The sequence below is a fragment of the Alligator mississippiensis genome, chromosome 11 (genome assembly GCF_030867095.1).
Source record: "Alligator mississippiensis isolate rAllMis1 chromosome 11, rAllMis1, whole genome shotgun sequence".
Classification (NCBI taxonomy): Eukaryota; Metazoa; Chordata; order Crocodylia; family Alligatoridae; genus Alligator; species Alligator mississippiensis.
The window spans coordinates 25,310,377-25,332,980 of NC_081834.1; the positions used below are offsets into that span (position 1 = coordinate 25,310,377).

Genomic DNA, 22,604 nt, shown 5'->3' on the forward strand with positions numbered 1-22,604 from the left:
CAGACAAAGAGTGAAGCTGTGATGAAGAACCTGTGAGTGAAGAGAAGGGCAAACTTGGTTGGAACAGACAAAGCAGACAAAGTGCAGTCAAAATTCATAGAATCACAAAGACTGGGCTGGAAAGGACCTTAAGGAATTATCTAGTTGAACCCCACTGCTCAAAGCAGTATCATCTCTTATCCAATTATCCCAGACAAATGTTTGCCTAATCTACATTTAAAAAACTTCCCACAACAGGGAGCCATTCTGAGAGGGAGGCATCATGTGATTCTAAGTTTTCCCCAAAACCAGTATCAACTATGCACAGTTCTGCAGGGAGAAATGGCCTCCACAGTGCCCTATCTGCCCTTCTCTGTCCCAGTAGAGAGAAATGTTAGATTCCCTGCAAGTTAAAAAAAATTGTTGTTGCTACTATTGAAGAACAGACATGCCCATATAAATTAGCTACTGATACTGACAATATTCACAGAGATGCAAACAAGTCATAATGCACTTTCTTATGGCTGCAAACACTAGCACAGATTCCGTGCTCAATCACTACATTTATGCTGTCTTTATCACCAAACATCTTACAGTGACTGACTGACTTAATCACAACATCCTGGTTTCCCAAACCAATTTAAAAATTAGGATTTTGTCTCATTTTAAAGTTGTAATCCCCGGAAAATGCTTATATTTCACCACAGAGTAACTTGGTGCCAGGCAGTGCTGTACTAAGACATGGTACATGGGCTCTGTACAGTCATCCTGACCTGCAAGTTTGTGACCTGCTATCTTTGTGTGTTGCTGCATATTCACCAACAGGCTCTGCCACTCAGAAGTGCAGTTACTCTACACAGAGCAGACACAGGATGACAAAACACACCACTGCCTGGCTCTGTAGAAATACTTGACCCAACTGAGCCTCTTACATTTTAACCATTGGGTTTAGGCCAGGGCCCGCCTGGAATGGCCCAGGACACTTCTGCTGCTCCCAGCTTGTTTCTGAATCATGGGCAATTGCTGTCTACTGTAGGTCAGCTTCCTTTGTCTTTGGCACATCCTGAAATTAAAACAAGGCTGCTGCACTCATGATAAAGCAATGTCATAATGAATCCAGAAGCTATAAATTGTACCAAGACAGATTCCTGAATTGCCACATCACCATATTAACATTTAACTGTAATGTTATGGGCATCATCAATATGATATTAAAGCCATAATATCAGACCAAAATGTAAACGAGTTGCTCGCTTTTCTAGCTGAAGTTCTAATATTTTCTTTGAACACTGAAATTGGAACTGGAGCTGACTTTTCCGTAACAAGTCCCCCAATTCTCTCTTCTCCTTTGTTTAGTCTTGGCATCTACATTCTTTGAGTGAATAGATCCATTCTCCTGGGCATTATCCCCAGTATTGGTTTAATTTTCTGCAAGGATGTTCAGCATCCTGTAAACACTTCTTAAAATGCATGCAGTAATTAAAGTTATACATCACTCTCAGGGGAAAAGAAAAAGTTTAATTTTTCACCAATGTCTCAAACCAGCAGAACTCTAAAGTATGTGCTGTTTAATGATTTTCTGCACCCTTGAAGGTAGTTTGTATCCAAGTGCTTTGCTGAATAGAGGTTGTATACATTTATCTCCCTTTCTGTCTCCGTACTTATGGAGGCAAATGTAGACATACATACTTGTTTTACTGAATTTTTAAATAATTAGGTTAGGGAAATATTTGGGTCACAAGATAAGTTGAAGTAATACCAAGCTGAAATTGTTTCCCACATTTACCTCTATTTCATGTTTTAAAAAGGCACAGGAAACTGAATCCTTCTTACCATATATGAGTACTTCCAATGAAGTCATTTGGGATACTGCTGTCCACAAAATGAGCAGGATTTAGCCCATAATCCACTTCTGACAAACAGGAAGGCTATGATGCATTGTCTTTCCTGACAAAGAAGGCTGGCACTAAATCTTCATGGATCACTGGAGTTTGAGTACACATTCTGAAGTTAATGTAGCAAAAGTGTGACTTCTTGTTTCCAATACATATCTTTAGGCAGAGTGAATATAAAAAAGCAGATGTCTCCTGAGGGAAAAGGTTGTTAAAAGGAAGGTCTCTCCTCTCAGAAACATTCCGTAAGGTAGCTCAAGGCTGAGGGCAGCCAAAACAAGACATTTTGGCCTGTCAATTGAATCACAACCACCATTTTTCCAGGTTCTGGATGTTGTATACAACTTCTACCATTCCTCCAGACACAAATAATGATGAAGGAGACTAGTAAAAAGGATGTATATTTTAATGATTGGCATGGTGTCAAATGCTGATAATAATGCTTGCAAGTTAAGACATATTTCAAGCCACTTCTGTGCTGTTTAATGATTTTCTGCACCCTTGACACAAAGGCCTGGGGCTCTGTTGTTTTTGGAATCCAATCTCAAAGGCAAGCTTTCAGGAAAACAGTGGTGCCCTTCAGGCTAACATGACTCAGATTAAGTTTCTAATACACAGTTCATGCAAACTTTTTCTCAATCAAGAGTTCTGCCTTCCCTTCAAGAAGGCATTCGGTTTGAATTTCTAAAAAAGAAAATAAATAGAAGAAAAACTTCTTTCACTCTGATGTTTTTGTCTTAATATTATGCATTAGATAATCATAACAAGAAGCACAGTATACTTTACAGAGCACTATCAAATGAGGTTACTCATGCTAAATCAAAAGCCTGAAATACATAGTGACAAAACTGGACCTATACCCTGAAACATTCTAATAAAAATCAAAACAGTGTTGCTTCAATGAGGAAAGTGATGATTTAAGAATCACCTATGAAAATGGATAATGAAAACAACACAACAGTCCCTGCGTTGTTTATTTGCCTGTTAAATTTAGTTTGACACTGTTCCCTTGTCAGTTTTGGATATGCCAAAACTCTCTATATGAACAATGACAATTCTGTTGTAAAAACTGCCTGGCAGAGGCTGCAGAATCGACAGGGCCATTTGGGGTTTTGCAGCAGATAGCACAAAATAGATGGTTCTGCAAAAAAAAATCAGAAATTAAATACCTAAAAAATCTGCACTTAATGTTGTTAATATTAGGCTTCAGAAATAAAACCTCCTGGAAAAGAAGGGAAAACAGTTCTCATTATCAGTTGTTATTTGAAGCTGTGTGCAAACTCTGTCCTACGGAGTTGCCAATCCCCCTGGGAAGTTCCCTACCCAGGAGAACCATTCCATCAACCTGACGTTGTTTCATATTGCACAGCAGAACTGGTCAATAGAATAGGCTACCCAGGAGAACCATTCCATTGACCAGTTCTCCTGTGCAATGTGAGCAATGAGAAGCAAAATTCAACGTTCTGCTTGCCATCAGATACCTTTGAGGTAAACAGAGTGCTCCAACTTTTATTCCAGCCTAATCTGTATAAAATTAACTTTCCCACTCAGGAGAATGTATACCGTCCTCCAGTTCTCCTGTACAATATGAAGTTTCATTTCTACCTGGGAGAAATGTTACAATCTTTGCATTCTCCTTTGCCTAAGGAAGGGCACATGAGCCTGAAAGCTTGCACATAAAAAAAAAAAGTATTTTTCCAACTATCTAGCTGGTCTAATAAAAGATATTGCCTCTGCCACAAAAGTTCTGACTGCTTTTGCCTTTAGACCAACACAGTTACAACTTATATTCAGCTAAGGGATGTGATCATTCCACACACCACAGCCAACATTGTGATGCTGACAAAACTCTGTAATGCATACTAGACCTCAGAAAGACATATCTTTATCCCTATTCCCTTGTTTTCATTTTAATTATGTTCTTCACAACCTTAAAGGCTAAGAATAAAAATAAAGGGAAGTTTAAATACTGAAATACAATTTGTCCCAAGATAGCAGAAACTACAGTCCTGGAATCACAAGATACATGCATCTATAGCCTCAATAAATACATTTGGAATAGTTCAGTTCCTCTGCCCTATCTAACTGATGTTAATAACTATAGAGAGTTCACTGCTAAGCTTGGCTGCTTATTAGATTTATGGTGATCTATTACAATTTCCAAATTACATATTCTGAGAGTTTCTAAAACTTGGCTTAAAGGAGATCATACAGAACTACAAAAACCTCTGATTGTAAAGCTTCATTAAAAGAACTAGAAGTAACTTACTTTGAGTCTTACTTTAAATGGCCACATGTAAATCAACACTTGTTGGATAATCAGTATGCAGAATAGAATAAAATCCTCCTTTAACCTCAAAAAAAATTACACCTTTGTTGAGACTGAGAAAACTATTCCTTGGTCTCTGAACATATTCATGGCTAGAAGTTCTACTTCCAGGCATTCTTGACTGAGTACTAAGAATTACTGAGTCACTTCTTCACAAAGGCATATAGTAATGAACATGAGCAAACCCAGAAGCCACATTACATGTGGTACTCTGTATTTCCCTTAAAAAGCTCCGCTATTTTTCTGAAAAGTGTTATTTTACCTTCTGTGTATTTTTTCTGAAATGTATAGCTAAATTATTTCACGCTCACAGTAATTTTTAAACCTTAATGAAATCTCCCATTTTATACTATTTTCTAATTCAATGTACATTGTTATGAAAATCTCAATATTTGAAAGAATTAATACCCCCCCCCTTTTATTGCAATTCACTTATAGCTTTTCCTTTGGCTTCAAGACAAGGAAGTCAGACCACTTCCTTGTCTGCTGAAAGGCCTGTTCTGTTGTTCTCCCAGTGTTTGTTGGCAGCAGTATTACAATAACTGTAGAGGACCAGCCAGGACAGGGGCCCTGTTGTGCTAGTTAGCCACTAGACAAACACATGGCATGAGGTCTTCCCTGCCCTAGGATGTTCATGATTAAAGTGGACCAAAGAGGCAGGAGAGTCTAAAGGAAGTCAGTCTTCAACCTATTTCACATTTAGGAAACTAAAATACAAAGAGATTAAAGTGCTCTGCCTGAAAACATGCAGGGATTGTATGGGGGAGCCTGGAACTAAAACTGTGCCCCTGGAGTCCCAGTTGGTCCTTCTGAGGGGACCTGCCTCAAAGGGTAGCTGTGGTGCCCCCTTGGTTGCCAAATTCATCCTATCTGCCTACTCTGGTCTTCCAAAGTTACTGCCTTATCCTCACTTGCCATACTTTGGATGACCTATGTAATATTTGGGATGCTGCCCTTGGAGACTCAGAGTGAGCCTTGGGTACTCCCCTCTGATTGTTTTTTCTAATCTCACTCTCTATTGCTTAGCTCCAGACCCAAACCCTAGCTAAACTGCTTTGAGCCTCACTGGCACCATTCCATATCCAACAGGCACAAATCATGGCCTCATGGCCCTAATCATGAGTTAGGGGCACCTGTCAGGGCCTCCAGCCTCCTCCACAGCCACACCCAGGCCTCTGGGAGTTACAGTAACCCCATTCACTGGGCCTTCTGGCCCTATACTGGGTGTAGCCCACTTGGGCTTTGCAGGGCTGTTCCCTTGCTGGCTTCAGCCCAGTTTATCCATGACCCTTGCAGGACTCAAAGCACACAGTGCCTCCTAAGGCACCACCTTCTCCCCATGGCTCCAACTTTCCCTTTAGTCACTCTTAACCCTCTGGTCAAAGAAAACAAAACCCAAACCAGACAGTCTCTAACTCAAAGCCTTTACACCCCATTACCGCAAAATCCTACTCTATCAGCTACCTTCTTCCCAACGTTCAGGGTACCTTTCTAGATCTGTGGCTTCCTCTTTAGCAGCCTGTGCTGGCAGGAGCTCCTCTGCTTCAGAAGTCATGGCTAGTCTAAGTTCTCTAGCCCCAGAGCTGAGGTATCTCCTTTGGGCATCACCTGACTCTGGTCCTCAGAAGTAGGTTGAAGGGCTTCCCCTCATTATTTTGAACAAGCTTGTTCCCACTTATCTAGCTACTCTACAGGCTCGGTTTAACTACTTTGCTGGGGCTCTGCCTGCTGCGTATTAGAAGGCAGCTTGCTCCCAAGTGGTGATCCATAGCTTTGTGGCTCCTGACACTGCGGTCCTTCAATTGCTCGCTTTCTGGCAACTGGTCCTATCACTTGCCCAGCCCTATAATGCTGGTCTATTACTTCTTAAAGTAATAGAGACCCTTGCTCTCTGTTACGGTCCTTTAAACACAAGACAGTCTTTCTTCAGGGATGTGCCACATGCAGAATGTAGAGGGAGGGACATTACAGGAAGAAGCAATATATTCTAAGGAATCATCCCTCAATTAAAGATTCCCATTAAACTCAGTGGGCACCAAGGAAGATCCCTCTTGCCTTCCCTATCTGAAGGGTAGAGTATATTAAGATACAGGGTAGCCTCAGGGCTCTATATGGAAAATGGAGCAGAAATTCAAAGCATTTCCAGCGGTTTTAATTTTAGATTTAGAATCCAACTATAAGTTAGACAAGGAACAGGTTCCCACCAGATGAGGGCTCAACCAGAAAGCTTAACCAGAAAAATTGTGCTTGCTTATTTATGGGGAAATTCATACATTTCCAGGATATATCTTTTTCCTCCCTTACAAACACAGGATCTGAACACTGTTTAGTCATAATCATTTAGGAGATTTAAAACTGTACAAAACAGGCTCGACCAATCCCACTTACTAAATATATGGGAGGCAAGGATTTTGGTGGGTGATATTTTTTACTGGATTACCTGCATGGTTAGGATACTTAGAGAAGCTTTCAAATGCAATGCATCTTTCTTCAGGTCTGATATCATCCACAAAAAGCCCTTCCTCACCATTTCCTGGACCATCCTGGCTATACAACATCACTCTAACATAACTAAATATATAATATTTTGTGCTTATATGAGGCTTTCCATTCACCTTAAACATGCTCAGAAATATTCTTATCCCTAATTTAGAGGGCATTCAGAGGGGTTTAATGCCTTGTTCAAGGTCACTCAGCAAAGCTGCACAGAGCCAGGAAGGCAATTCTGGTCCATTGGTTCCTAGTCCACTACCTATTTCACACAGCTGTTAAATGTTATGTGCAGGAAGGGAAATGGTACAGTATTTCAATGTCAAATTGATTTATAAAAAGGTAAATGATTAATAAAAAGTTTGTAGCAATTAATACTTCTTTGGGCTGTGATCAACTACATAGCCACTCACACAGTTAGGAAAGTGCTACTCAACCTTTTCAGTCTGAAGACACCTTTTAATAGACTTCCGACACCCTTCAGAAAATGCCAGACCTTAGTTTTAACTTTCTTCAGACTTCAGAAAAATAATTGAGCAATTTTTCTGATGCAAGGTACTCAGAAAGAGACCACAACAAGTCAGAATGATTTTAACACTATGGATTCCTATTTGAAAGCTCTGGGTTTATCTTGGGAATCATGTTTGCACACCTAACAGTGCTAACATTGCATACACCCACCAGCACCCTTGAAAAGATCCCAAGCCACCCCAGAGTGCCATGGCACCTTGTGTGAGAATCACTACCTTAGGATAATAGAAGCATTAATTTCCAATTCTGGTTCTTGTAGACTAAGAACATGCAAGGCGATATTCTTGGCCTGCTCAGTGCAGTGCAAGAGTATCTGCAGTTTGACAGAGCTTATTCCCTTTGCAGTTTTCTTAGTTTATTTTGTTTCAAACTTTGAGGTTCATCTTGCTTCTCTTGAAAGCAAGGGCCTAATCATGCTGTCTGATGGATTCAATGAGCTGCAGAGTCCGCTTCTCACTAAAGCTGCAGATAACACAAGAAAAATATTTGCAGACTTATCGTCAAATTCAAAGTCAAATTCTCTCTGTATGTTCACAGCTCTTATTAACCTTATTATTTTGTTATTATTATTTTTGCAAGCATTCAGACAGGCTAGAAAACTCAAACAAAAAAGGTTTCAACATAAATCAGGATGGAGATAGTTGGTCAGATCTGGGTGAATAATTTTCAACAAATTATAGCAGAGGATGAATTTTCAGCCTGCAGTCAGGGCCCATTTAATCATAAAATAAAATGTAATTTATGCCTAAACAAGATTGTTTTAGGCAGAAGTAGTTTATCAAAAGTTGTTCTTTCGATCAAGAAGCATTGTGCCCATTCACACAGCATGAACAATTACTGAATGATTGAAATAATATTGAGATGGGTGTGTTATTAAGCTATTGACTGAAATTAGAACGCTAACTCACTAGTGAACAAGTCTGTAGATATTTGTTCTTTGTAGGCACTTCCCCAAAAGGAAAAAATTGTTACATTTGTTAAATTAAATGTTTGTGTAAGGGTTTGTTTTTTCATTCAGTTCTCCTAAAGCACCTCAAGGTTGACTAATGAAACTGTTTATTCTAGATGGGGGCTTCATGAAATCAGACTTTCAGCTAACTCAGCTACATAGGGCAGATTACAGCACTGGCACAAAAGCCACTCAAGGCCCAATGTCTGGAATCAGGTGGTGACATCAGGGTCTCCATTTTCATTTTTTTTAAACTGTGGTCTAGACATGACAGGTATAAAGAAAACTTGAAAATGGGAAGTGAGTGCAAATGCTGCAGCCAGACTGAAGCCACAGTCCTATGAAGTGGGAACTATTCCTTCTACCAATACTACCCTGACAAAGAACTGTGGGGATGGAGTGACCCTTGCTGTTCCCTCTGTACCATGGCTTTACTGCCTCTTGATGCTGAGGACCAAATCCCCCCAGTCTTGCTATCAGGATAACAGACATAGAAGAAATATATTTAGTCTACCTGTGAGGAAATGAGTGCACACAAATAAATCACTCTGCTTAAGAGCCAGGCCAGCTCATTCATTTACACATTAATCCACACTTCCACTACCACATAAATGTGTGCTACATGTAAGTGTAATAAAACTGCTATTGCTTGACTTGTTAAAATGTTCTCACAGTACTATTTCAAGTAAATGATGCTCAATAAAAGACAGGATGATGTAAATGAGCAATACATAATGTAAAAAAAAGAGAAGTCTGAAAATGTTTATAAAGGGCAAAATGTCCCAAAACTGACTTCCCATCTTGCCACTTTAAATGATTATTTCGTATTCTTCTGCCTCAAGTAATACTGTTTGTTTAAACTGTGTTTATAATCAAGATATATTCAAAACAAACATTTCAAAACATTGAAATAAACATTTTCCTTCATTTGGCAGCCAGTAGTCATCAGTTCTCCATGATTAAGTAGTGCAAAATACAACTGGAAACATAATTAATCATGAATTCAGATTAATTATTACTTATATGAAGAGTGGGGGAAACCATACCTGAAATCAGATATCTGTTTAAAGAGTGGGTAGACAAAGATTTGAACAGCTGATTAATTTCTGCCTTCTACTTATTCTAGTTGCATTTCTGTTCAATCCATAACAAATTTAGACTGGTGGTCAAGATTGAATTTTTTGAGACTACTGCAGTAATTGAGAAATTGAACAGATACGGGGTTGGAACAACTTCTCTTGGGACATAAGTCACTGGATCTACTATCAATTGTCTATATTGCTTTTTTAGCCTTAGACACATCTACTCACATTGCTGCGTTTAAGTGTTTTAGGGTCATTTATTTTACAAAAGGACAGATTTTTATGCATGTTTCAGGCTTTACTATTAAATCACTAGGAGATAGCTATGATTTTAGATTTTAATATTTGTCATGATATACATGAACATCTATCTACTTGTGAAATAAGATAAACATTTCTGAGCATGTCAGTTTTTTTACCTGATGTGAACTAATTTTTCTTATTAATTATAAATATTAATTCTAAGTATTGTAGTTAAAATAATAAAAGAGTATCCAATCTCTGTAAATCACAAGTAATTTATTTTACATGTGTAGGGCATAATTTTAAAAGTCTCATTCTATATTCGAACATTAAAATATCTTTAAGAATGACAACAACTTTAGGAATAAACTAATTTCTAGAATTAGTATTCTGTCCATCGATGGAAAATGCAATCCATCTCTCATATACCCTTCAAAACAAGTGCAGACTTTCTTAACAAGAAATTATTCAATAACTCAGGCAAAATCTCCATTACGTGAAAAGCTAAATTCTTACTTTTTCATACTGTGTTAGTCAGCACGAGAAAGTAAAAGGAAAATCTGGGCTTGTTATCATGTATAAACAGAGCCCTAGAAGACAGGTACAGGAAATGAATCACTGCATGCCCAACAACATTGAAGGGCAACTGAGTATAATGCCTGAAAAAGTAGACCAGTGGTACCCAACCTTTTCACTGCGTGGGCCAGAAGGGGAGTGCCAGGTCCTTCAATAGGCCAGACTCTGCCAATGGACCCAATCCGACTGTGGGAGTTTGCACAGCCTAAACCTGATTTGTCTGCCTGGGATGGATGGATGCCCCAATCCAGATGCATGGGGGGGAGGAGAGTGGGGAACAGGGAGACGAGCAGCAGCCTGGTCCTGATCTCAATCCCAGTTCAGATATGCAGGGAACGGGCAGGGCAAGTCACAGCATCAGTCTGGATGCTCAGGGGAAGAGGGGCAGAACAGCTCTATTCTAGACATGCACAAGGAGGGGAGGGGGCAGGGAGCAGCCTTCGGAGGGGAGGTACAAAGACCTGAGAGAACGGTCCCCGCAGGGTGCTATGCTTCCACTCAGATACCACATGGGGCTGCTCTGTTCTGTCTGTCCTTCAATGCCTCTGTCTCTCTGACCTGACAACAAGACACTGGTAAAATATAAAGTTGCATATAGACAAAATCAATCTATAGTTTGTAGAATGTTTTGTAGTAGCAAGGCAACTTAATTAATGTTGAGATGTAATTCATAGATTCATAGATGTTCGGGCCGGAAGGGACCTCAATAGATCATCGAGTCCGACCCCCTGCATAGGCAGGAAAGAGTGCTGGGTCTAGATGACCCCAGCTAGATGCTTATCTAACCTCCTCTTGAAGACCCCCAGGGTAGGGGAGAGCACCACCTCCCTTGGGAGCCCGTTCCAGACCTTGGCCACTCGAACTGTGAAGATGTTCTTCCTAATGTCCAATCTAAATCTGATCTCTGCTAGCTTGTGGCCATTATTTCTTGTAACCCCCGGGGGTGCCTTGATGAATAAATACTCACCAATTCCCTTCTGTGCCCCCGTGATGAACTTATAGGCAGCCACAAGGTCGCCTCTCAACCTTCTCTTGCGGAGGCTGAAAAGGTCCAGTTTCTCTAGTCTCTCCTCGTAGGGCTTGGTCTGCAGGCCCTGAACCATACGAGTTGCCCTTCTCTGGACCCTTCCCAGGTTATCCGCATCCCTCTTGAATTGCGGCACCCAGAATTGCACGTAGTACTCCAACTGCGGTCTGACCAGCGCCCGATAGAGGGGGAGTATCACCTCCTTGGACCTATTCGTCATGCATCTGCTGATGCACGATAAAGTGCCATTGGCTTTTCTGATGGCTTCGTCACACTACCGACTCATGTTCATCTTGGAGTCCACTAGGACTCCAAGATCCCTTTCCACTTCCGTGCCACCCAGCAGGTCATTCCCTAGGCTGTAGGTGTGCTGGACATTTTTCCTCTCTAGGTGCAGCACTTTGCATTTCTCCTTGTTGAACTGCATTCTGTTGTTTTCTGCCCACTTGTCCAACCTGTCCAGGTCTGCTTGCAGTTGTTCCCTGCCCTCCAGCGTGTCCACTTCTCCCCATAGCTTTGTGTCATCTGCAAACTTGGACAGAGTACATTTGACTCCCTCGTCCAAGTCGCTGATGAAGACATTAAAGAGTATCGGTCCAAGGACCGAGCCCTGCGGGACCCCACAGCCCACACCCTTCCAGGTCGAAGCCGACCCATCCACCACGACTGAGTGCGACCCTCTAGCCAATTCGCCACCCACCGGACTGTGCAGTCATCCAAGTCACAGCCTCTTAACTTGTTCACCAGTATGGGGTGGGATACCGTATCGAAGGCCTTCCTGAAGTCTAAGTATACGACATCCACCCCTCCTCCTGTGTCCAGGCGTTTCGTAACCTGGTCATAAAAAGAGACTAGATTGGTCAGGCGTGATCTGCCTGCCACAAACCCGTGCTGGTTTCCCCTCAGCATAATTTGTCCTGCCGGGCTCTCGCATATGTGAGCCTTGATAATTTTTTCAAAGACTTTGCCAAGGATGGAGGTGAGACTGACTAATGTATTAGCCTTCATTATCTTTATACAACAAACTTATACAAGTCCCCAAAAACATCAAGCTAGTTTGACAAGTTACTTGCCATAAACCACATTGAGTATATTACAGTCCTTTAATTATTTCTTAACACTCCTGTTTTATTTAATCCAGCCACTTTTATTTAATCCAGATTTAATGCAAGTTTACAAACTCACAAAGAACCAGGATTATTCCATTTGCCTTTAAAAAAAATCAGCAAACCCTCACCTTTCTTCTGGTTCTCCAGAATTTCCTCAGTGATTCAAAGGCTTAGCAAAAACCGATTCTAATGGTGCAGGGAGCTCCTGCATCACTAGACACTCTTGGGTGCAAATGATACAGATCTGCCAATTTAAATGTGCCTGGTTGTAGTTAACTGCTGTTTAACACCATCCTTAATTATTAACAGAGTGTATTTAAACAGACTGATTTCGTAAGAGTACATCGTAAAGCTTTTACCCAAATACAGAACAGTTTATTGAGCATTTCTGCATCATCATCATCAACACTTTCACCATTTTTGTCTAGTAAGACATAACCACTGTTAAGGTTCCCAAATATTTTTCTTATTTTATCAGTGCAGTGAAAAATGACTAAGAAACTTAATATGTTGGGGGGCGGATTAGCTGCAGCTTACACATGGACTACAAATAGAACTATTAGACCTCTCCAATACACTGCATAGTGCAAATATGAAAATAACTGGGTGATCCCAGAAATCTACTTTAATTAGACTGTCAGTTAAGTGAAGGAAATGTGACAGAAGAGTGTTGTCAAGGCAACAGACAATCTTCATCTGAAATTTAGGTTCTTTCTGTAAAGAAATATTATACATGTGACAGTTTTTAAAATAAATTGTAACATATATAATTTCACAGCTAACTACCTGTCTTTGTTATTAAAATTCCTATTTTCACTTTTTGCACCACAAAGTAGACAACTGAAAATTCAAAAATACATCCTAAATGTACTTAAATTTTCCCTGTTTTCTCCCCTTTGTGGATAGATTCAATCAACTATGCAAAAAATGTACAAATTGGAGTTCAAAATACTGTCGTTTACTACTCTTTCTTGCGTCCTGTCTGAGGTTGTTGCTGACAGGTATTTAGCAGAATTCACAGATTTGTGAGAATCTGACCGGGCTGCAACGTGTCTGCTTCTGCTATGACCATTACGGCAGCTGGAACTGAACCCACTAAATGACTAGCAAGACCCACTATATATGAAAACTTTACATAATCTGCTGTGTGTAAATAATTGATATTTACCTGTTAAATATTTAAACAAGTGGCTGCAGCAGTGTCAGGCCTGTAAAAGATTGCACTCAGAGCATCTTGTGTTCATTCTGTTCCCATTTGATCTCAACATTAGCAGGGTCAATAATTTGAATGAGTGACCTTAAAAAGCACACGTGCACTGCAGGCAGGTGTGCAAATTATTTGACTATATCCTCCACAAATTCAAGGCTAAAAGGAGTATGTGCCAGATTCTGAGCTTCATCTCCTGAGAGACGCAGCACAAAAGAGGCAGCCCAGAGAAACGCATGGCAGAGGCATAAGATGACTTTATGTCAGACTCCAGATCGCTGAGAGACATTGAATCAGCCCCCTCCTTAATTTAAGTATCTCTGGGTGCTGTTCTAACTCTCAGCAGTAGCTGATTGGGAAACAGATTCTCCTCAACCAAAACTAGGGAGGTGAGGGTTGTGGAGAAGGGATGGGATGCGTCTGCTCCCCAACTCAAGTACTCAGACTTTTGTCAAGAGTCTGAAAGCTAAAAACTTTCTCTTCAGGACACCATTTGTTTTAGTCCGAAATATTTCATCCTGATGATTGGGAACAAAAAAAGAAAAAAAAAAAACACCTTTCTTCTCAGAATGTTGTTGAATGTGGCCCTTTCCCACCAAAGGGCCTGTTTTACCCCCAAAAAAGCCTTTTGGTCTCCACTGCCGCTCATTCCTGTACCCAAACCCTTTGCAGAGACAATGCAAAAAGTAAATGTCAGGCTGCTTCTATCAGCCCTATACTGTTCCTTCACTGGGAGAACTTTTCCCCATATACCTTATGGTTTATTGATTGTCCCTATATGCCACTTGGACATTGGCTGAATTGTTGTTTAATTCTACGATAATCTTTAGAATGGGGCAGTTAAGACTCGTCTTGGACCAATTATAGTTGGACTAGTTGTATTCAACCTACCCCAAAATAGTCATGTAGATTGTAATGGATATAGTGTTCATTACTTCCAGTCTTAAAGATACTGTCCAGCATGCTTGTACAAAGATTATTAGTTTCTGTATCAGCCCTTGAATATCCTTAATTCAACCCATAGATGGGAAAACCAAGCTACAGAAATGAGACAACTTGTATAAGGTAATTTATAGTAGGGAACTGGCAGAATCAGGAATAAAATATCTGAAAATGCTTACTTTTGCATCTTCTCCACTGAGCAAAACGGACTCATTCAGAAGGATGTTACAGAAAGCGTTAACAATCTTAAATTAAGGCTAATGCATAACAGCACATAAGTACACATTATTCAAGTTCGCATTAATCTATGCCCATAGGTATCACATTTAATTCAGAATAAATGGACAAAAAATATATTCACTGTACTATATTGTACTATGTGATATGCAAAAGTTTGACAATAGTATATTTAGTATCAAAGAACCTAATGTTAGTACATCACAAAGTTATTACACATATTTTGTGGCTTATTCCTCATTTTATTACATAATTAATTGAATGACTATCTGGCCAGGTGACTAGACACGTAATTAATCAGTTAATCAAGTCTTCACGTTAGGGGCCTCCATGCTTCTGAGAGTCTCTCTCAAGACTTTGTAGAAGACTCCTCATAATATTCCCATCATAGGGAGGCACACCACTTCCTTAAAGCTAATCAAATACTACAGTAATAAGAGCCATACAAAGTACAAATTTTACAGCCAGAGAGTTTGAGGCAGAAAAGACAGAGACTTGCCCTAGTCAGTGACAAAATTAGAAAGAATCATAGAACTCTGCTTTATGATCACTTCCTCTCCTCCTCTGATTTTAGTCCTGTTAGAAAAAGTATTCAAGGGTCACACATAAATGTTGTCCCCTATAGCAGATGCCAAGAGGGATTTGCAAATACCTTGCAACATACACTCGGTTACGGACAAGTATACACTGGGGTACTGGGTGCATAAATTAGTGTGCGCAAAAGTACCACACTCTTCTGTCTCCACTTAAGTGCCTGGACTTTTACTTGGAAGTCATAAGAACTTTTGCAAAGCATTAAATAATTTCCTTCCTCGTAAAATTGGTATAATGTAACACTCTGTCCTGAAACTAGTTTTATCCGAATAATTGAAGTATTCCTAATATATTAAACCTTTTGAAACCAATTTATCTTTCATTCGCTGCACCAGCATTAGACATTGTTTAAGCTGTAAATCTATTTCAATGATACAGTGTTTACTGAGGAAGAGGGATTTTTTTAATAGAAAGTTCTTGCTTAAGTGGAGTTGAATATTAAAGCAGGTATTTTATTTCAAACTTAAAATTTTAAAAGTTGTAGAATAAGTAGCTGGATACGCATAGAAATGCAATGTAATCAAACAATCTTTGGAGGCAATAATCTTTCCAGAACCATAATTTATACTGATACAGGACTTTGAGCAAATCAGTATTTGTATTCCAAACAGAAATGGAGTGTTATCATTTTAAAAAGGATGGATACAGATAAATATATTTAAAACTGTGAAACAAACAACTGTCAAATTGAATGAAGTATTAAATCAAAATCTGTAGAATGATCACAGATCCTCTGAAACTCCTGAGATTAACCATGATACCTCATCCAGTAGTCTCTCAGTGAGCCAAACTCCAAGCTGTGCGAGCTGTTCCAGAACACGTTTCTGCCTACTAAACCCAGCAAAAGCATTATTTAATGAATAATTTGAATTGTATGTTCAAATACCTTTGGAGTTCAAAGCCAATGTTCTTAAGTGCAGCTTTCTGAACATGGGTCCCTTCAGGAAACTTTTGGCAGTTAAAAACCTGTTCTGGAATGTAGTTTTGCTGAATAAGGTCCTAATTGAGCCCTGAGACCAAGCACCTCTAAGAGAGAGGCATAGCACTCAAATAGAATCACAGGTCTAGAACAGACCCTGCTGTTTTCATATGTGCTACATACAAGAACTGGATGGCCACCAAATTGCTGTTGTATTCTTGTAGACCTATGAATAAGGACTCATAGATTGTAAGGCTACATGGGACCTCGGAAGAACATCCAGTCCAGCTCCTCTGCACCAAGCAGGAAAGACAGCTTGGGTCAGGTGACCCCAGCAAGGTGACTGTTCAATCTCCTCTTGAAGATTTCCGGGGTAGATTGCACCACCTCCGGGGGGAGCTTATTCCACAGTCTGGACACCCTGACTGTGAAGTTTTTCCTAATGTTGAGCCTGAAATGGTTTTCCAGGAGTTTGTGGCCATTACTCCTGGTTTTCCCCAAGGGTGCTCTGGTGAACAGTTGTTCGCTGAGCCCTTGATGTACTCTCCTGATGTAGCAGTAAGCTGCTACCAAGTCCCCTCTCAGCCTTCTCTTTTTTAGGCTGAAGAGTCCCAGGTCCCTCAGCCTTTCCTCGTAGGGCTTTCTGTGCAAGTGTCTGATCATGTGGGTGGCTCTTCTCTGGACTCTCTCAAGCATTTCCACGTCCTTGTTAAAACGTGGTGCCCAGAACAGGATGCAGTATTCCAGCTGCAGTCTCACCAGTGCTGAGTAAAGCAGAAGAAACACCTCCTTGGTTGTGCTTGAGATGCATCAATTGATGCATGCCAGAGTATTATTGGCCTTGCTGGCTACAGCATCGCACTGATGGCTCATATTCATATTGTGGTCTATTATTCCCCTAGTTCCTTTTCATCTGTGTTGCTGATCAGTTTGGTGCCGCCAAGCGTGTAGGTGTGTTGGGGATTTTGTCCCCAGGTGGGACACTTTACTTTTCTCAGTGTTGAACTTCATCTGGTTCCAATCCACAGAACTTGCTAGCCTGTCTAGGTACGCCTGTATCTGCAGCTTATCTTCAAGTGTGACCATGCTTTCCCATAACTTGTTGTCTGGGAGTTTGGCCAGTGAGCTCTTCACCCCCACATCCAAATCATTGATAAAGTTGTTGAAAAGAACTGGACCAAGCACTGGCCATTTCGCCAAAACAACACAGATCTGTTAATTAGAACTCTCTGGGTCCTACCCCGCAGCCAGCTTCCTACCCACCTGTCATGCAGTTATGCCCACAATCCTCCAATTTTCTCGTGAGGATATCCTGGGATAGCAGATAAAAGGCCTTTTGGAGGTCTAGGTATACAATGTCAACCTCCTCTCTCTTATCCAGGTGGCGAGTTACCCGATCGTAGAACGAGATGAGGTTAGTAAGACAAAACCTGCCCGTGACAAAGCCATGCTGGCTTTCGTTCAGAATCCTACTTTCTGCAAGCCTATCGCGCATAGACTCCTTAATGAATTTTTCCAGGATTTTTCCTGTGATAGAAGTTAGGTTAATTGGCCTATAATTACCCAGGTCCTCTCTCCTTCTTGAAGATGGGCACAACATTGGCCCTCTTCCATTGTTCGTAAGCCTCTTTCTTCTGTAAGAGGACCGTGATTTCTCTGTTTTGCCAAGAGGGATTCCCAGCCCTTCTACTTTTCCTCCGCATGGGAATAGACTTTCTTTGTGCTTCATGAATCATGTCCTTAAAGAATGACCACTCTTCATGCACTCCTTTTGCCTTTAGTCCCTGATCCTGCAGCATTTCCCCTACTAGTCACCTGAGCTTGTTGAAAATTTGCATTTTTGAAATCCAAAACTTCAACCCTGCTAATTTGTCTGCCTTTCAACAGACCATGAACGTGATGGTTTCACAGTCACTGTTGCCCAGGCTACCCTCTATATTTAAGTTGGTTACCAGGTCATTTCCTTTGGCCAGGACCAAGTCTACAAGAGTGTTACCTCTAGTTGGCTTGTGCACCTCCGGAGTCAGGAAGAGCTCTTCGATGCAGGTCAGGAAGGAATGCAACCGATCCGACTTGGCCGTCTGGATAATTGAAATCGTCCATGACAACCATGTCCCAAGCACACACAAGCCTCAGTCAGTTCGAGGGAACTCTAGATCGAGCTCCTCCCCCTAGTTTGGTGATCTGTAGTCTACACCTATGGTTAAGTCTCTCTTGCTGCCCCCTCCCTCCCCCCCTCCCACCAGCCGTAGCTTGACCCAGAGGGTTTCAAGCTGCTCTTCTTTGGACCCAATGTCAGCCTCCAAGAAGGAGTACTGCTCCTTCATATAGAGAGCTACACCTCTACCTTTCTTCCCTATTTGGTCCCTTCTCACATGATTGGAGCATAGCCATAGAGAGCTATACCCTGCATAGGAGTCCCAACAAGTCTCCATAATCCCTACTAGATCATAATGCCCACTGGAGAGTAGAAGGGCTAGCTCCTCCTGCTTGTTCCCCATGCTTCTGTCATTAGTGTACAGGCACCTGAATCTTCCTATTAAGACCCTCAACTTCCTGTCACACTGAAGGAGAACTATTCCCTCAGCTCTTGCAGGAGTGACTTTTCCAGTGTCCCTATCTACAGAGCTTTTTTGTATGTCAGTCCCCAGGCATGCTCTAGTCAGTGTTTCCCCATCCCTGACTCCTAGCAACTTCGTCACTCATCACTAGAAGATATGAGCCAACTCCATTTTCTTATGTTTTTTACATCCATCCAGAGGAAGGAATCCGGAATTGAGCTGAAGAACATCTTAAAAAAGATAATTCTGCTAAACCTATACATCTGTTTGGCCAACTGGATGAAGAACAGAGTTACTGAAGCACAGCAGCCAAAATGATTACCATTTATTTTATTGCCTGTCATGAATTAGATAGGACTTGCACATTTCAGCAGTGTGGACTGATTTACTATTGAAAGATGTGTTCCATAAAACTAAACTAAGAAATACAGTAACTACAGTATTAAGAAATTACCAAATCCAGAAAGGAACATGGGTACCTAATTCTAATCCTGAGTTAGGCACATAGGTGCCCTGCCTTGGAACAGGATCCCTAAACAAATATCCATGCTAAGCAGGGAGCCCCCTAAAACTAGCTAACAGGAGGGCTGAGGACAACGATGTGCCTCAAGTACCACTCCTCTTTAGTACTTCAGTGCCTTACTCAGCTCACTCAGGAGGCACCTGCCTCCACTTGAGATTTCTAGCTATCTTTCTATTCGAGTCCTTTCTTTCAGAAGATGACTGAAGGAAACTTTTTATCTATAGGGTGACCATACATCCTGGTTTAACTATGAGAATCCTGGATTTTGGAGGCCGGTCCCAGCCTGCTGGTGAGAATTAAAATAAGCATCCCGGAAGTGCAGGGTGCAGTACAGCAGGCAGGCGCCATTGCTGCTCACCTGCCCAGTGCACCATGCCACCCTGCCTCCACCTCTGCCTGCAGCAGCACTGCTGACTTGAGAGGGGGGGAGGGGTGTGAAGCCGAGTGTCCAAGACTTCCCAATCTCCCATATGGTCACCCTGTTATCCAGAGCCTATTTAATGTAAGATACATAAACAGCCCAAGATACAAAAGCCAAACGAGTGCCCTAACCACTAGTCATGCTCCCTCTCACTTGTTCTCTGACACAATGAATCTAAGTAATCCAAGCCAAGCAGAATGGCTTAAACCAGAGAGAATGACAGCCACCACACCATAACAGCATGATAGTTACAGCATTCTGCTTACAGGTGAAAGATGTAGGTTGGAATTCCCTTGGCAGAGGAGAGAACTGAATCCAGGTCTCCTACATCCTGAGCAAGTTCTAACTACTTAACTGCTAAATAAAAAAAAGGAGGCAGTACAACCATCCCCAGCAGCCAAAAGGACAAAAGTCTTAATTTTGAACTTGTGTGTCTGTAAGTCTTTTCCAAGTCCTTTTGTGGATCTGGGCCTAAACAGTTAACCCATAAAGTGCTTTCTTCTCTTAATAAACAGCTTCTTCCAAGAACAAATGTACTGTTATGGCAAATATTAAAAAGTCAAAACAAGCAGGTGGCCACTACAAAACCAGTGTAATTTATCTAACAAATTTAACAAAACAAAACAAAAAACCACAAAAACAATCACATTGATCTGTTAGACAAATACCAGTCATCTATCAGGCAAGGTCACACTTTAATCTTTTTCTAGTTTGTAACAAGGCCTCACTGCAGTCCTTGAGGCTCTTGTCATCACTGCAGCCAATCTTTGTATCTGTCATTTCTGGAATCAATTTCATCATCTTCAGCCCAGGACCAGATAATTCTTTGACTTAATTCAGCCATGAAAACACCATCCCATACAGGCAGTAAAAGCAAAAGTAAGGTTTCCAAGAGAGAAAATTATTCAGTTCTGCTATATTAACCCCAGTAAGTGTCTAACTTTCTTTACAGCCCATTTGTAAGATTATCATGAATAAAAACCTTGCAAAGCAGATTTTTTTCCCTCAGATTAGCATCACTCAATTTTTCCAGCAGTTCTCTGAATATTACATCAGAAAGGTATAATTCAATGAGAGTCTGTGCATGCCTTTATGACTAGAAATCCTTTATCAGCACACTATGTCAACATATGCTTTAGCTGAGACATCAAGCTACATCTTACAATTGTATATCAACTGTAATTATTCTTATCTTTAAAATATACAGATTTTAAAGAATTATCTCCATAGTTTTGTTGTTCCCAGTAAGGATCATCTGTTTGTTTTGCATAAGAAAAATACTTTAGAAATACAAGAAACTGCTGAACAAGAAATCATCCATAAAGTGGACTGTGTTAAGTATGTATTAAACAGAGACTCTGGATTCTTATCGCATTACCGGGATTAGCTTCCCCTTTATTCCTATAGGTTTAATGTGCGTTTCTTGGTCTCTCTTACCACTGCCCCCCCCCCACCCCATCTCTTTCCCGCTCTCATCTTTTGCATTCTAAATTTCTCTCTCCTTTTACCCTGCTTTCCATATGTCCTTTCACACTGTCTGATGAAGTAAATTTGGGATCATGAAAGCATGTTCTCTATATACATCTCAGTTAGTCTGTAAAGGTGCATATCTACCCTGCCTTCTGACAGACTTCAGACCAATATGGCTAACTACCTCTCTCTCTGCAACTTACACATCCAATTAGGGATGAACCGATAGAAATTTTGGGGGCCGATGCCAATAGCTGATATTTAAGGAGGCATATCGGCCAATACCGATCCAATTTCTGATACAGCTGCCTCCAGCTGGTAAATCCAGTGTAGTGGAAAGGGAGGGGAGATGAAAGGGGGGAGAGAGTGCAGATCAATGCCCCCTGCAGTGACGGAGGGGACAGGGGCAGGCACTGCCCGGGCAGGGAGGGGGCAGGGGCAGAGCTGTGGGGGGGGGTGCTCCCCCACCCCAGGAGGGTATGGAGGGCGTGTGCCCCCCAGATTTGCACTGGGTGGGGCACACAGCAGCTGGGGCTGCATGGGGATCTTCGGATCTTCTTGGCAGGGGCTGGGCTTGGAGCAGGCACCGCTGCATCCACCCCAAATTTCACCGCCGCTCCACTCCCAGCACCGCTGCCACCACCAGCTGCCCGAAGCAGCCCCAGCTCAACACCCCACCTTCACACGTGCTGAGAAGAGCCGGGGCTGTGCTGAGCGGCTGGTGGTGCTGGGAGCAGAGCAGTGGTGAAATTTGAGGTGGATGCAGCCTGCCCCTGCCCTTGTCCCCTCCCTCACTGCAGGGGGCGTTGAACTGCCACTCCTCCATGCCCCTTCCCTCCCACCACACTGGACATAGCAGCTGGAGGCAGCTCTCCATGCTGCCGGCTCTACTCCTCGCTGCCTGAGTGCTGCGCTACAGCTGCACGCAGCACGAACATTTATTAGCCAAATTATCGGCTCCATCGGGCCGATATCCGATACAGCCAGTTTTCTTTACCTCAGTACTGATCCGAAATCGGACCAATGTATCGGTGCACCTCTACATGCAATACAACTTTTACCAGACAATTTAAAATTTGGAATTTAACACACACGGCATATTGATACATCAATTCCAATACATGGTAATTTTCTACCTGAATTTTGCTCAAATCAGGAATAACATAAAAACATTAAATTACTATTTTCAAACACAGCTTGCAGTAACAAGAAATTAACCACTACTTTAAGTGGTTCTAATAAGCTTCCCCTGCTCACTATGTTATAAATAAATGGTCAAGCATTTCAAGTCATAGCTTTTATCTGAATACGACACTGATGATAAACTGAAGGAAGACACATCTACCCACTTTCATGACTGTTTAACACTTTAATATGATCTTCTCTGGCAAAATAATTGGGCACTAAATTGCAGCATAAATGGGTAAACGAAAGGTATTGTACCTTTGAATCAGCCTGGTTATGTAGTGCAGTTTCAAGTTCCACTTGTTACAGAGGTAATGACAATCTCCAAACAAGACACC

At 41.4% G+C, this 22,604-nt stretch overlaps 1 long non-coding RNA gene across 2 annotated transcripts in view; it reads right to left on the minus strand.

Annotated features, from left to right (window-relative positions):
• LOC109280601 (uncharacterized) overlaps positions 1-12,435 on the minus strand; it is a 190,662-nt gene extending 178,227 nt beyond the window's left edge. For both annotated transcript variants that reach the window (XR_002086975.2, XR_002086974.2), the window contains exon 1: positions 12,336-12,435. This is a non-coding gene — a long non-coding RNA (uncharacterized LOC109280601). The remainder of the gene's footprint in view (positions 1-12,335) is intronic.
• Between the last annotated feature and the right edge of the window lie 10,169 nt (positions 12,436-22,604).